Below are 11,997 nucleotides of genomic sequence, written 5' to 3' on the forward strand. Positions count from 1 at the left end.
TTTAGATTCAAAAAACTCTCTCAAAAGAGCTGAAAAAGTAGTGATTCAACCCAAAACTGGGGAAAGCGTAGAAAATAATTTTCAATTTTCGAACAATCTGACACCCTTGGACCCAATTTGTCCAAAACTGACGAAATTCTGACCAAACACTTAAAATGGCTCACTTACTGATGACGCTCAGGAGTTGATTCTGAAATTCCGACAAACGATTTGAACTTTCTGACAAATCAGGCAACTTTGGACCCAATCCGTCCAATTCAGAAACGATGATGACTGACACAGGCTTCAAACTTCCGCCAAATTGAGCTTTGCAATTTCAGACAAGTTCTTAACTGATTTAAAGTTTCTGACACACGCTTATTTTCCAACAATTTTTCTAGCAAATCGTTTACTGATTTTATTTTTGACGATTTCAGACGATATCGACTTATTTCTGACAATTCCAAACAAACTCAGACAAGATTTCTGATAAACTTTAATTTCTGACGATATTTCTGACAAATTCAGACAAGATTTCTGACAAACTTAATTTTCTGACGATATTTCTGACAAATTCAGACAAGATTTCTGACAAACTTAATTTTCTGACGATATTTCTGACAAATTCAGACAAGATTTCTGACAAACTTAATTTTCTGACGATATTTCTGACAAATTCAGACAAGATTTCTGATAAACTTAATTTCTGACTTAATTCAGATACCTTGGACCCACTCCGTCCAGTACTGAACAATTCTGACTTGCACCTTTTGTGCTACTGACATGCACCTTAATGTGCTACTGACTTTTGCACCTTAATGTGCTACTGACTTTTGCACCTTAATGTGCTTCTGACTTTGAGTAAATTCACTTACTTAAGATCGACTCAACGTTTAATCCGTTCGCGACGCGAATTCCGAGACCACCCAATCTTGACAGCAGCGAGTGGGCACAACCAATATGAACAGCAAAGTGAAAAATGCCAATGAATTACCAAGACCAAATTTTTAAAACGGACAGGGCACACACTTCAAGCAACTAAAAAACAATTCTTATTCAATTCTGTGTTTTATTCAACAGCACATATGTTCTGGCCTCATGCATCAAGCCAACAAATACTTCCTGGTAATCAAATCCGTTTTAATTGCTCCTCGATCTGCTTCCCAAACTTCAAATTTCCGCCAGGGTGTTGATTGGAGTTGTATGCCGCTTCACGATTGGTAATTGGACCTCGAATATCCAAACTACTTATTGTTCTGATTTCGCGATGGCTGAACACTATAGTCCGATGCAATTAATTGCATCCAAGCCAAGCCAACTTTCTAAGCGAATGCACTTGTTTTGTTCGCACTAACAATCACTTCAGTTCAGAGTCTAACTGCGATGGCGATTTTAGAACCCAAAATGGTTCACACTTTGGCTGCTGTCGGGATGAGTCCACACTTAACTTAAGTCCGATTTTTGTTCCAGGACCACTGCCGGACGGTTATCCGGCTCGAAGGACCAAATGTTTTGGCACCGGAACACTTTTCGGAACGCGAATTAGAAAACCGAAACTGTTTCACTTAAACGAAACAACTTTATTTGTCGGATCTAAATTAGCGGTTTATTTGGGCGAAGTAAACAAGGCGGCGGATTGATCAGAACTGACTATCTATTTCTGTATGCGCAACTTACGAACGAGAGTGTGTAGCATAATAAAAACCTTTTCCATTCGAGCGATTCACACAGTTACATTTTAAACAAGTATTGGCAATGAGAAATTGAAAAGCTTCAACACAAGCACTGAACAGAGCTTATATCCATCCGAAAGCTACTTTAGATCACTTTCGGATGGATCTACTTTGACGTGTGGGTAACTGTTATACTAATTTAAAACTATACCACTACTAACTCCTACTTCGGCTCTACGCAAACAATTTTCAAGTTGAAAATTTTGCGTGATTTAAAAAATTCAAGTTTTTTCGCACGACTCCCGACCAGAAAAAATCGAAAAAAATGATTTTTTCCCGAAAAATTTTCAAGTTGAAAATTTTGCGTGATTCAAAAAATTCAAGTTTTTTCGCACGACCCCCGACCAGAAAAAATCGAAAAAAACGATTTTTTCCCGACAAATTTTCAAGTTGAAAATTTTGCGTGATTCAAAAAATTCAAGTTTTTTCGCACGACCCCCGACCAGAAAAAATCGAAAAAAAATGATTTTTTCCCGAAAAATTTTCAAGTTAAAAATTTTGCGTGATTCAAAAAATTCAAGTTTTTTCGCACGACCCCCGACCAGAAAAAATCGAAAAAAATGATTTTTTCCCGAAAATTTTCAAGTTAAAAATTTTGCGTGATTCAAAAAATTCAAGTTTTTTCGCACGACCCCCGACCAGAAAAAATCGAAAAAAATGATTTTTTCCCGAAAAATTTTCAAGTTGAAAATTTTGCGTGATTCAAAAAATTCAAGTTTTTTCGCACGACCCCCGACCAGAAAAAATCGAAAAAAGGATTTTTTCCCGAAAAATTTTCAAGTTGAAAATTTTGCGTGATTCAAAAAATCCAATTTTTTTTCGTACGACCCCCGACCAGAGAAAATCGAAAAAAATGATTTTTTCCCGAAAAATTTTCAAGTTGAAAATTTTGCGTGATTCAAAAAATTCAAGTTTTTTCGCACGACCCCCGACCAGAAAAAATCGAAAAAAATGATTTTTTCCCGAAAAATTTTCAAGTTGAAAATTTTGCGTGATTCAAAAAATTCAAGTTTTTTCGCACGACGCCCGACCAGAAAAAATCGAAAAAAATGATTTTTTCCCGAAAAATTTTCAAGTTGAAAATTTTGCGTGATTAAAAAAATTCAAGTTTTTTCGCACGACCCCCGACCAGAAAAAATCGAAAAAAATGATTTTTTCCCGAAAAATTTTCAAGTTGAAAATTTTGCGTGATTCAAAAAATTCAAGTTTTTTCGCACGATCCCCGACCAGAAAAAATCGAAAAAAATGATTTTTTCCCGAAAAGTTTTCAAGTTGAAAATTTTGCGTGATTCAAAAAATTCAAGTTTTTTCGCACGACCCCCGACCAGAAAAAATCGAAAAAAATGATTTTTTCCCGAAAAATTTTCAAGTTGAAAATTTTGCGTGATTCAAAAAATTCAAGTTTTTTCGCACGACCCCCGACCAGAAAAAATCGAAAAAAATGATTTTTTCCCGAAAAATTTTCAAGTTGAAAATTTTGCGTGATTAAAAAAATTCAAGTTTTTTCGCACGACCCCCGACCAGAAAAAATCGAAAAAAATGATTTTTTCCCGAAAAATTTTCAAGTTGAAAATTTTGCGTGATTCAAAAAATTCAAGTTTTTTCGCACGACCCCCGACCAGAAAAATTCGAAAAAAATGATTTTTTTCCGAAAAATTTTCAAGTTGAAAATTTTGCGTGATTCAAAAAATTCATGTTTTTTCGCACGACCCCCGACCAGAAAAAATCGAAAAAAATGATTTTTTCCCGAAAAATTTTCAAGTTGAAAATTTTGCGTGATTAAAAATATTCAAGTTTTTTCGCACGACCCCCGACCAGAAAAAATCGGAAAAAATGATTTTTTCCCGAAAAATTTACAAGTTGAAAATTTTGCGTGATTAAAAAATTCAAGTTTTTTCGCACGACCCCCGACCAGAAAAAATCGAAAAAAATGATTTTTTCCCGAAAAATTTTCAAGTTGAAAATTTTGCGTGATTCAAAAAATTCAAGTTTTTTCGCACGACCCCCGACCAGAAAAAATCGAAAAAAATGATTTTTTCCCGAAAAATTTTCAAGTTGAAAATTTTGCGTGATTAAAAAAATTCAAGTTTTTTCGCACGACCCCCGACCAGAAAAAATCGAAAAAAATGATTTTTTCCCGAAAAATTTTCAAGTTGAAAATTTTGCGTGATTCAAAAAATTCAAGTTTTTTCGCACGACCCCCGACCAGAAAAAATCGAAAAAAATGATTTTTTCCCGAAAAATTTTCAAGTTGAAAATTTTGCGTGATTCAAAAAATTCAAGTTTTTTCGCACGACCCCCGACCAGAAAAAATCGAAAAAAATGATTTTTTCCCGAAAAATTTTCAAGTTGTAAATTTTGCGTGATTAAAAAAATTCAAGTTTTTTCGCACGACCCCCGACAAGAAAAAATCGAAAAAAATGATTTTTTTCCGAAAAATTTTCAAATTGAAAATTTTGCGTGATTCAAAAAATTCAAGTTTTTTCGCACGACCCCCGACCAGAAGAAATCGAAAAAAATGATTTTTTCCCGAAAAATTTTCAAGTTGAAAATTTTGCGTGATTCAAAAAATTCAAGTTTTTTCGCACGACCCCCGACCAGAAAAAATCGAAAAAAATGATTTTTTCCCGAAAAATTTTCAAGTTGAAAATTTTGCGTGATTAAAAAAATTCAAGTTTTTTCGCACGACCCCCGACCAGAAAAAATCGAAAAAAATGATTTTTTCCCGAAAAATTTTCAAGTTGAAAATTTTGCGTGATTCAAAAAATTCAAGTTTTTTCGCACGACCCCCGACCAGAAAAAATCGAAAAAAATGATTTTTTCCCGAAAAATTCTCAAGTTGAAAATTTTGCGTGATTCAAAAAATTCAAGTTTTTCGCACGACCCCCGACCAGAAAAAATCGAAAAAAATGATTTTTTCCCGAAAAATTTTCAAGTTGAAAATTTTGCGTGATTCAAAAAATTCAAGTTTTTTCGCACGACCCCCGACCAGAAAAAATCGAAAAAAATGATTTTTTCCCGAAAAATTTTCAAGTTGAAAATTTTGCGTGATTCAAAAAATTCAAGTTTTTTCGCACGACCCCCGACCAGAAAAATTCGAAAAAAATGATTTTTTTCCGAAAAATTTTCAAGTTGAAAATTTTGCGTGATTCAAAAAATTCAAGTTTTTTCGCACGACCCCCGACCAGAAAAAATCGAAAAAAATGATTTTTTCCCGAAAAATTTTCAAGTTGAAAATTTTGCGTGATTAAAAATATTCAAGTTTTTTCGCACGACCCCCGACCAGAAAAAATCGAAAAAAATGATTTTTTCCCGAAAAATTTACAAGTTGAAAATTTTGCGTGATTAAAAAATTCAAGTTTTTTCGCACGACCCCCGACCAGAAAAAATCGAAAAAAATGATTTTTTCCCGAAAAATTTTCAAGTTGAAAATTTTGCGTGATTCAAAAAATTCAAGTTTTTTCGCACGACCCCCGACCAGAAAAAATCGAAAAAAATGATTTTTTCCCGAAAAATTTTCAAGTTGAAAATTTCGCGTGATTCAAAAAATTCAAGTTTTTTCGCACGACCCCCGACCAGAAAAAATCGAAAAAAATGATTTTTTCCCGAAAAATTTTCAAGTTGAAAATTTTGCGTGATTCAAAAAATTCAAGTTTTTTCGCACGACCCCCGACCAGAAAAAATCGAAAAAAATGATTTTTTCCCGAAAAATTTTCAAGTTGAAAATTTTGCGTGATTCAAAAAATTCAAGTTTTTTCGCACGACCCCCGACCAGAAAAAATCGAAAAAAATGATTTTTTCCCGAAAAATTTTCAAGTTGAAAATTTTGCGTGATTCAAAAAATTCAAGTTTTTTCGCACGACCCCCGACCAGAAAAAATCGAAAAAAATGATTTTTTCCCGAAAAATTTTCAAGTTGAAAATTTTGCGTGATTCAAAAAATTCAAGTTTTTTCGCACGACCCCCGACCAGAAAAAATCGAAAAAAATGATTTTTTCCCGAAAAATTTTCAAGTTGAAAATTTTGCGTGATTCAAAAAATTCAAGTTTTTTCGCACGACCCCCGACCAGAAAAAATCGAAAAAAATGATTTTTTCCCGAAAAATTTTCAAGTGGAAAATTTTGCGTGATTCAAAAAATTCAAGTTTTTTCGCACGACCCCCGACCAGAAAATATCGAAAAAAATGATTTTTTCCCGAAAAATTTTCAAGTTGAAAATTTTGCGTGATTCAAAAAATTCAAGTTTTTTCGCACGACCCCCGACCAGAAAAAATCGAAAAAAATGATTTTTTCCCGAAAAATTTTCAAGTTGAAAATTTTGCGTGATTCAAAAAATTCAAGTTTTTTCGCACGACCCCCGACCAGAAAAAAACCGAAAAAAATGATTTTTTTCCGAAAAATTTTCAAGTTGAAAATTTTGCGTGATTCAAAAAATTCAAGTTTTTTCGCACGACCCCCGACCAGAAAAAATCGAAAAAAATGATTTTTTTCCGAAAAATTTTCAAGTTGAAAATTTTGCGTGATTAAAAAAATTCAAGTTTTTTCGCACGACCCCCGACCAGAAAAAATCGAAAAAAATGATTTTTTCCCGAAAAATTTTCAAGTTGAAAATTTTGCGTGATTCAAAAAATTCAAGTTTTTTCGCACGACCCCCGACCAGAAAAAATCGAAAAAAATGATTTTTTCCCGAAAAATTTTCAAGTTGAAAATTTTGCGTGATTAAAAAAATTCAAGTTTTTTCGCACGACCCCCGACCAGAAAAAATCGAAAAAAATGATTTTTTTCCGAAAAATTTTCAAGTTGAAAATTTTGCGTGATTCAAAAAATTCAAGTTTTTTCGCACGACCCCCGACCAGAAAAAATCGAAAAAAATGATTTTTTCCCGAAAAATTTTCAAGTTGAAAATTTTGCGTGATTCAAAAAATTCAAGTTTTTTCACACGACCCCCGACCAGAAAAAATCGAAAAAAATGATTTTTTCCCGAAAAATTTTCAAGTTAAAACTTTTGCGTGATTCAAAAAATTCAAGTTTTTTCGCACGACCCCCGACCAGAAAAAATCGAAAAAAAATGATTTTTTCCCGAAAAATTTTCAGGTTAAAAATTTTGCGTGATTCAAAAACTTCCAGTTTTTTCGCACGACCCCGACCAGAAAAAGTCGAAAAAAATGATTTTTTCCCGAAAAATTTTCAAGTTGAAAATTTTGCGTGATTAAAAAAATTCAAGTTTTTTCGCACGACCCCCGACCAGAAAAAATCGAAAAAAATGATTTTTTTCCGAAAAATTTTCAAGTTGAAAATTTTGCGTGATTCAAAAAATTCAAGTTTTTTCGCACGACCCCCGACCAGAAAAAATCGAAAAAAATGATTTTTTCCCGAAAAATTTTCAAGTTGAAAATTTTGCGTGATTCAAAAAATTCAAGTTTTTTGCACGACCCCCGACCAGAAAAAATCGAAAAAAATGATTTTTTCCCGAAAAATTTTCAAGTTGAAAATTTTGCGTGATTCAAAAAATTCAAGTTTTTTCGCACGACCCCCGACCAGAAAAAATCGAAAAAAATGATTTTTTCCCGAAAAATTTTCAAGTTAAAAATTTTGCGTGATTCAAAAAATTCAAGTTTTTTCGCACGACCCCCGACCAGAAAAAATCGAAAAAAAATCATTTTTTCCCGAAAAATTTTCAGGTTAAAAATTTTGCGTGATTCAAAAACTTCCAGTTTTTTCGCACGACCCCGACCAGAAAAAATCAAAAAAAATGATTTTTTCCCGAAAAATTTTCAAGTTGAAAATTTTGCGTGATTCAAAAAATTCAAGTTTTTTCGCACGACCCCCGACCAGAAAAAATCGAAAAAAATGATTTTTTCCCGAAAAATTTTCAAGTTGAAAATTTTGCGTGATTCAAAAAATTCAAGTTTTTTCGCACGACCCCCGACCAGAAAAAATCGAAAAAAATGATTTTTTCCCGAAAAATTTTCAAGTTGAATATTTTGCGTGATTCAAAAAATTCAAGTTTTTTCGCACGACCCCCGACCAGAAAAAATAGAAAAAAATGATTTTTTCCCGAAAAATTTTCAAGTTGAAAATTTTGCGTGATTCAAAAAATTCAAGTTTTTTCGCACGACCCCGACCAGAAAAAATCGAAAAAAATGATTTTTTCCCGAAAAATTTTCAAGTTGAAAATTTTGCGTGATTAAAAAATTCAAGTTTTTTCGCACGACCCCCGACCAGAAAAAATCGAAAAAAATGATTTTTTTCCCGAAAAATTTTCAAGTTGAAAATTTTGCGTGATTCAAAAAATTCAAGTTTTTTCGCACGACCCCCGACCAGAAAAAATCGAAAAAAATGATTTTTTCCCGAAAAATTTTCAAGTTGAAAATTTTGCGTGATTCAAAAAATTCAAGTTTTTTCACACGACCCCCGACCAGAAAAAATCGAAAAAAATGATTTTTTCCCGAAAAATTTTCAAGTTAAAACTTTTGCGTGATTCAAAAAATTCAAGTTTTTTCGCACGACCCCCGACCAGAAAAAATCGAAAAAAAATGATTTTTTCCCGAAAAATTTTCAGGTTAAAAATTTTGCGTGATTCAAAAACTTCCAGTTTTTTCGCACGACCCCGACCAGAAAAAGTCGAAAAAAATGATTTTTTCCCGAAAAATTTTCAAGTTGAAAATTTTGCGTGATTAAAAAAATTCAAGTTTTTTCGCACGACCCCCGACCAGAAAAAATCGAAAAAAATGATTTTTTTCCGAAAAATTTTCAAGTTGAAAATTTTGCGTGATTCAAAAAATTCAAGTTTTTTCGCACGACCCCCGACCAGAAAAAATCGAAAAAAATTATTTTTTCCCGAAAAATTTTCAAGTTGAAAATTTTGCGTGATTCAAAAAATTCAAGTTTTTTGCACGACCCCCGACCAGAAAAAATCGAAAAAAATGATTTTTTCCCGAAAAATTTTCAAGTTGAAAATTTTGCGTGATTCAAAAAATTCAAGTTTTTTCGCACGACCCCCGACCAGAAAAAATCGAAAAAAATGATTTTTTCCCGAAAAATTTTCAAGTTAAAAATTTTGCGTGATTCAAAAAATTCAAGTTTTTTCGCACGACCCCCGACCAGAAAAAATCGAAAAAAAATCATTTTTTCCCGAAAAATTTTCAGGTTAAAAATTTTGCGTGATTCAAAAACTTCCAGTTTTTTCGCACGAACCCGACCAGAAAAAATAAAAAAAAATGATTTTTTCCCGAAAAATTTTCAAGTTGAAAATTTTGCGTGATTCAAAAAATTCAAGTTTTTTCGCACGACCCCCGACCAGAAAAAATCGAAAAAAATGATTTTTTCCCGAAAAATTTTCAAGTTGAAAATTTTGCGTGATTCAAAAAATTCAAGTTTTTTCGCACGACCCCCGACCAGAAAAAATCGAAAAAAATGATTTTTTCCCGAAAAATTTTCAAGTTGAATATTTTGCGTGATTCAAAAAATTCAAGTTTTTTCGCACGACCCCCGACCAGAAAAAATAGAAAAAAATGATTTTTTCCCGAAAAATTTTCAAGTTGAAAATTTTGCGTGATTAAAAAAAATCAAGTTTTTTCGCACGACCCCCGACCAGAAAAATTCGAAAAAAAATGATTTTTTTCCGAAAAATTTTCAAGTTGAAAATTTTGCGTGATTCAAAAAATTCAAGTTTTTTCGCACGACCCCCGACCAGAAAAAATCGAAAAAAATGATTTTTTCCCGAAAAATTTTCAAGTTGAAAATTTTGCGTGATTCAAAAAATTCAAGTTTTTTCGCACGACCCCCGACCAGAAAAAATCGAAAAAAATGATTTTTTCCCGAAAAATTTACAAGTTGAAAATTTTGCGTGATTAAAAAAATTCAAGTTTTTTCGCACGACCCCCGACCAGAAAAAATCGAAAAAAATGATTTTTTCCCGAAAAATTTTCAAGTTGAAAATTTTGCGTGATTCAAAAAATTCAAGTTTTTTCGCACGACCCCCGACCAGAAAAAATCGAAAAAAATGATTTTTTCCCGAAAAATTTTCAAGTTAAAAATTTTGCGTGATTCAAAAAAATCAAGTTTTTTCGCACGACCCCCGACCAGAAAAAATCGAAAAAAATGATTTTTTCCCGAAAAATTTTCAAGTTGAAAATTTTGCGTGATTCAAAAAATTCAAGTTTTTTCGCACGACCCCCGACCAGAAAAAATCGAAAAAAATGATTTTTTCCCGAAAAATTTTCAAGTTGAAAATTTTGCGTGATTCAAAAAATTCAAGTTTTTTCGCACGACCCCCGACCAGAAAAAATCGAAAAAAATGATTTTTTCCCGAAAAATTTTCAAGTTGCAAATTTTGCGTGATTAAAAAAATTCAAGTTTTTTCGCACGACCCCCGACCAGAAAAAATCGAAAAAAAATGATTTTTTTCCGAAAAATTTTCAAATTGAAAATTTTGCGTGATTCAAAAAATTCAAGTTTTTTCGCACGACCCCCGACCAGAAGAAATCGAAAAAAATGATTTTTTCCCGAAAAATTTTCAAGTTGAAAATTTTGCGTGATTCAAAAAATTCAAGTTTTTTCGCACGACCCCCGACCAGAAAAAATCGAAAAAAATGATTTTTTCCCGAAAAATTTTCAAGTTGAAAATTTTGCGTGATTCAAAAAATTCAAGTTTTTTCGCACGACCCCCGACCAGAAAAAATCGAAAAAAATGATTTTTTCCCGAAAAATTTTCAAGTTGAAAATTTTGCGTGATTCAAAAAATTCAAGTTTTTTCGCACGACCCCCGACCAGAAAAAATCGAAAAAAATGATTTTTTCCCGAAAAATTTTCAAGTTGAAAATTTTGCGTGATTCAAAAAATTCAAGTTTTTTCGCACGACCCCCGACCAGAAAAAATCGAAAAAAATGATTTTTTCCCGAAAAATTTTCAAGTTGAAAATTTTGCGTGCTTAAAAAAATTCAAGTTTTTTCGCACGACCCCCGACCAGAAAAAATCGAAAAAAATGATTTTTTCCCGAAAAATTTTCAAGTTGAAAATTTTGCGTGATTCAAAAAATTCAAGTTTTTTCGCACGACCCCCGACCAGAAAAAATCGAAAAAAATGATTTTTTCCCGAAAAATTTTCAAGTTGAAAATTTTGCGTGATTCAAAAAATTCAAGTTTTTTCGCACGACCCCCGACCAGAAAAAATCGAAAAAAATGATTTTTTCCCGAAAAATTTTCAAGTTGAAAATTTTGCGTGATTCAAAAAATTCAAGTTTTTTCGCACGACCCCCGACCAGAAAAAATCGAAAAAAATGATTTTTTCCCGAAAAATTTTCAAGTTGAAAATTTTGCGTGATTCAAAAAATTCAAGTTTTTTCGCACGACCCCCGACCAGAAAAAATCGAAAAAAATGATTTTTTCCCGAAAAATTTTCAAGTTGAAAATTTTGCGTGATTAAAAAAATTCAAGTTTTTTCGCACGACCCCCGACCAGAAAAAATCGAAAAAAATTATTTTTTCCCGAAAAATTTTCAAGTTGAAAATTTTGCGTGATTCAAAAAATTCAAGTTTTTTCGCACGACCCCCGACCAGAAAAAATCGAAAAAAATGATTTTTTCCCGAAAAATTTTCAAGTTGAAAATTTTGCGTGATTCAAAAAATTCAAGTTTTTTCGCACGACCCCCGACCAGAAAAAATCGAAAAAAATGATTTTTTCCCGAAAAATTTTCAAGTTGAAAATTTTGCGTGATTCAAAATATTCAAGTTTTTTCGCACGACCCCCGACCAGAAAAAATCGAAAAAAATGATTTTTCCGAAAAATTTTCAAGTTGAAAATTTTGCGTGATTCACAAAATTCAAGTTTTTTCGCACGACCCCCGACCAGAAAAAATCGAAAAAACTGATTTTTTCCCGAAAAATTTTCAAGTTAAAAATTTTGCGTGATTCAAAAAATTCAAGTTTTTTCGCACGACCCCCGACCAGAAAAAATCGAAAAAAATGATTTTTTCCCGAAAAATTTTCAAGTTGAAAATTTTGCGTGATTAAAAAAATTCAAGTTTTTTCGCACGACCCCCGACCAGAAAAAATCGAAAAAAATGATTTTTTCCCGAAAAATTTTCAAGTTGAAAATTTTGCGTGATTCAAAAAATTCAAGTTTTTTCGCACGACCCCCGACCAGAAAAAATCGAAAAAAAATGATTTTTTCCCGAAAAATTTTCAAGTTGAAAATTTTGCGTGATTCAAAAAATTCAAGTTTTTTCGCACGACCCCCGACCAGAAAAAATCGAAAAAAATGATTTTTTCCCAAAAAATTTTCAAGT

This window comes from Uranotaenia lowii, chromosome 3 (genome assembly GCF_029784155.1).
Source record: "Uranotaenia lowii strain MFRU-FL chromosome 3, ASM2978415v1, whole genome shotgun sequence".
In the NCBI taxonomy this organism is placed as follows: Eukaryota; Metazoa; Arthropoda; class Insecta; order Diptera; family Culicidae; genus Uranotaenia; species Uranotaenia lowii.